The 5032-nt window shown below is 40.7% G+C and overlaps 1 pseudogene; it reads left to right on the plus strand.

Annotated features, from left to right (window-relative positions):
- The first annotated feature begins 3984 nt into the window (after positions 1-3984).
- Positions 3985-4822, plus strand: LOC105855503 (large ribosomal subunit protein uL30 pseudogene; annotated as a pseudogene).
- Positions 4823-5032: the final 210 nt, after the last annotated feature.

A 5032-nucleotide genomic window follows, 5' to 3' on the forward strand; every position in this document is an offset into this window, starting at 1 on the left:
ATGGAAATAAAAAAATTCTATACTCCTACATTGCTGGTGGGACTTCAAATTAGTTCAACCTCTGTGGAAAGCAATATGGAGATACCTTAAAGCGATACAAGTGAATCTACCATTTGATCCAGCAATCCCATTGCTGGGCATCTACCCAAAAGATCCAATGACACTCTACAAAAAAGACACCTGCACTCGAATGTTTATAGCAGCACAATTCATAATTGCAAGGCTGTGGAAACAGCCCAAGTGCCCATCAATCCAAAAATGGATTAATAAAATGTGGTATATGTATATCATGGAGTACTATTCAGCTCTAAGAAACAATGGTGATATAGCACATCTCATATTTTCCTGGTTAGAGCTGGAACTCATACTATTAAGTGAAGTTTCCCAAGAATGGAAAAACAAGCACCACATATACTCACCAGCAAATAGGTATTAACTGAACAGCCCTAAGTGGTCACATAGGTACTGCAGTAATAGGGTATTGGGCAGGGGGGAGGGGGGCGGGTATATACATATATAATGAGTGAGATGTGCACCATCTGGGGGATGGTCATGCTGGAGACTCAGACTTGTGGGAGGAGGGGGGAAATGGGCATTTATTGAAACCTTAAAATCTGTACCCCCATAATATGCTGAAATAAAAAAAAAAAAAAAAGATCCCATCTCTACTAAAAATAGAAAAAATTAGCCGGGCATGGGGGCATGCGCCTGTAGTCCCAGCTACTCAGGAGGCTGAGGCAGGAAGATCCCTAGAGCCCAGGAGTTTGAGGTTGCTGTGAGCTATGATGCTGTCACTGCCACCACTGTCACACTGGGTATGTACCCTACCCAGGGTGACAAAGTGAGACCTTGTCTCGAACAACAACAACAACAACAACAAAAACAGTTCCTGGATGAATAAAATCAAACCATTCAGCAAACTAAAGAAACTTTTCACCTATGCTAGAATGCTAACCTCCTTCAATCCATAATGCCTACTCATGGAAAAGGCCAACACATCCAACCTCAGGGCTATTTTTTCACAAACCAATCCTACGCCAATGCTTCCCAAGACTCCCTGAAGATAAATCTCAAATTCCTATGCCCAAACCCAAATCTACAATCAGAATTTCCAGGGACAAGTTCTGGTAATCTGCTCTGGACAAATGCTCTCATAGCCTAAACATGCTTGTTCTGTAAATGTATCTCAGTTTAACCCCTAACCCCAGCTTGTGTGGGTGAAAGAGCTCCTACGGTGATAGCAGACTTCAACACTGCCTGGCAGAGGCCTGGCACCCATAACATCTGAGACGTCGTCACCAACTGTATGCTTCTTGAAAGTTAAGTCAGGAACAGACTCTGTTCTTCCAGTAACCCATGTCTAATCCAGTCCCAAATCTTTTTCTGAAGGAAGCAGGAATTAGAAAGATAATCAGGAAAATGGTTCCTCACCCAGAAGTGGATTATATTAACAGATCAGAATATCAGGGATCCTAGACCCACATCACCCCAGTGGAGATTTCACAGGAATATGGCCCCACCTGGTCCTGTTGGCATTGATGAGGTTCAGAACATGCTACTCCCAAATACAGCACCTTGGTATATTGAATATTTTAAACTGAAGGAATTCGAGAAATGGCAGGTGCAGGAAGGACTCTCACCTCCTCTTTCTTCCCTAAAGCAGGTGACTCTTGAGAGAGAGGTGACCTCCCTATACCTGGAGGAAAGGACCATCCTTATCTCCAAAGATGGAGGGATGCTGAAAGGAATTTAAATGAATAAGACTTGCTAAGTTTCTTCCAGTTTATTACCCCTAGCTCATACCCTACTGTCCTATCACATTTTCCCACACCTCTGTACTCTTCATCAAACCTCAGACTTAAACCATTCTTCACTCAGCCTGCGTGAAGCCCTTTCACCATGTGATGATGCTTTCTGCCATGTTATGACACAGCAAGAAGGCCCTCACCAAATGCTGGTGCCATGCTTTTGGACTTCCCAGCCTCCGGAACTCATGAGCTAAATACATTTTTCTTTATAAATTACCTAAGTTCTCAGGTATTCAGCTACAGTCACAGAAAATGGACTCAGACAACATCTTTGTCTTGGGAGTTGATTCCATGAGTAAATCAAGTGGGCAGCTCTCAACACACTCAGGTCTCCAAGTCTGACCCCAGGGGTTCCCACGTGTAATAAGAGAATCTTGGGAGATTATGAGCAAGAAAGTGGTACAATGAATTCAATGCTTTAAGATGATTAAGCTGGCATCTACAGGATAGTTTTGAGGGTAGACGTTACTGGATTCATGGGAAGACTAGTAAAGTAATCGAATGTGGATTCTAAAAGTCTGGATTTGCAAGGTGGTTATGTAAAGGAAGATGCATATATTAGAGACATTGGAAAAGAAAAATCAACTAAATTCAGTGAGTGAAAGTTTTGTCCAGAGAAAAAAAACTTATGAGAGATTGAGGGTAGGATTAACATGACTTAAAAATAGAGGCTGGATAAAATGTGGTATATGTATACCATGGAGTACTATTCAGCTTTAAGAAACAATGGTGATATAGCACCTCTTGTATATTCCTGGATACAGCTGGAACCCATTCTACTAAGTGAAGTGTCTCAAGAATGGAAAAACAAGCACCACATGTACTCCCCAGCAAATTGGTATTAATGGATCAACACCTAAGTGGACATATAGGAAAAACATTTATCAGGTGTCGGGTGGGTGGGAGGGGGGAGGAGGGGATGGGTATATACAAACACAATGAGTGAGATGTGCAACGTTTGGGGGATGGTCACACTTGAAGCTCTGACTCGAGGGGGAGGGGGGCATGGGCAATATTCGCAACCTTAACATTTGTACCCCTATAATATGCTGAAATAAATAAAACTGCAAAAAAAAAAATAGAGGCTGGATATAAGAAAATTAGATAATGGAGAAAGCTGGTATTCCTGAGGGGGTAAGCAATTTTAGGGATTATTTAGACGAAGCAAACTCTGACTATACATTAATAGAATGCACCAAGTTCCATGTGCCAATAGGGAAATAAAATTTGATTTCCTTTGTGTATATGTGAATGTGCTTACTGTTTTCTAAATTCAAGAACAGCTCAGCCAAGAAAAAGAACATAAATAGACAATTCACAGAGGAAGAAATCAAATGGCCAATAAGCATTTAAAAATATGTTTAATAGTGGAATTGCAGCTGATAAGGATTGGTTTTTAAAAATAGAATGTAAGACAAGAGAAAAATCAAGTATAGCATAGCCAATTACCTTTGAAAACCTCTTAAACTTCCAATAAAATACAGCATATGTGCTTTGGTGCACAAAATCCTACATGTATGTGTAAGTGTATAGTAAACTGTGTTGGGGAGAAGTCCCCAAGACCACATTCAGCTTCAGTGATTCACGAGAACTCATAGAACAGAAAAGCTGTTATATTCATGGTTATGGTTAATACAGCAAAAGGATAGACATTAAAAGCAGTAAAGGAAAAAGGTGCATAGAGCAGAGTCCTGGAGAAGCCAAGTGCAAGTTTAATTCTCCCAGCGCTTAGTCTCCCAGCTATAATGTGTGACTATACTTATAAAGTATTGTTAACCAGGAAAACTCAGCTGAGCCTTGATGTCTGAAGTTTTTATTGGGGGAGGGTGGTCAATCACATAAACATGGAACACCTAATGTGACTGATCTTAGCTCCTCAGTCTTCAGTCCCCGCAGATGTTTAACTGATCCAGTGTAGCCCAGGGCCCCAGGTGAACAAGAACAGGTATTCACTATACTCGTATTCACATTGTTAACATAAATTATCTGGCATGGCCTATGATAACTATGCAAAGACAGTCTTACTGGGCAGGGTATGCCAAGGGCTTAGAGGTTATCTCCCAGGTGCTGCTCACAGGCCAGTCCTGAAGAAGACCTTGGGAATATACAGAATTTAGATACCTACATCTCCTGAGTTAACCCCTCAGTACACATATAAATAAGGACTACAGCTCTTTTCCGGCTGGAACCATGGAGGGCGCAGAAGAGAAGAAAAAGAAGGTTCCTGCTGTGCCACAAACCCTTAAGAAAAAGCGAAGAAATTTCGCGGAGCTGAAGATCAAACGCCTGAGAAAGAAGTTTGCCCAAAAGATGCTTCGAAAGGCAAGGAGGAAGCTTATCTATGAAAAAGCTAAGCATTATCACAAGGAATACAGGCAGATGTACAGAACTGAGATTCAAATGGCTAGGATGGCAAGAAAAGCAGGCAACTTTTATGTACCTGCAGAACCCAAATTGGCATTTGTCATCAGGATCCGTGGTTATCAATGGTGTGAGCCCAAAGGTCCGAAAGGTGTTGCAGCTTCTTTACCTTCGGCAGATCTTCAATGGAACCTTTGTTAAGCTCAACAAGGCTTCAATTAACATGCTGAGGATTGTAGAACCATATATTGCATGGGGGTACCCAAACCTAAAGTCAGTAAATGAACTAATCTACAAGCGTGGTTATGGCAAAATCAATAAGAAACGAATTGCGTTGACAGATAACGATTTGATTGCTCGATCTCTTGGTAAATATGGCATCATCTGCATGGAGGATCTGATTCATGAGATCTATACTGTTGGGAAACGCTTCAAAGAAGCAAATAATCTCCTGTGGCCCTTCAAGTTATCATCTCCACGGGGTGGAATGAAGAAAAAGACAACCCATTTTGTAGAAGGTGGAGATGCTGGCAACAGGGAGGACCAGATCAATAGGCTTATCAGAAGAATGAACTAAGGTGTCTACCATGATTATTTTTGTAATCTGGTCAGTTAATAAACAGTGACTGCTTTCAAATTGAAAAAAAAAATAAGGACTACATATAGATTATTTATGCAAAACATAGCTATATAACACTATCTTTGACAACTAGAATCACAATTCCTCTTCCAGGTAAATATCCAAGTAAATAACATATGAACCAAGATCTACATTCAAGGATGAGAGTAAAATTTTGAAAACAAACAATATTCAAAATTGGAAACATGGTTAAATAAATCACAGTTCATTCATATCTTGAACT

The sequence above is a fragment of the Microcebus murinus genome, chromosome 6, assembly GCF_040939455.1.
Source record: "Microcebus murinus isolate Inina chromosome 6, M.murinus_Inina_mat1.0, whole genome shotgun sequence".
Classification (NCBI taxonomy): domain Eukaryota; kingdom Metazoa; phylum Chordata; class Mammalia; order Primates; family Cheirogaleidae; genus Microcebus; species Microcebus murinus.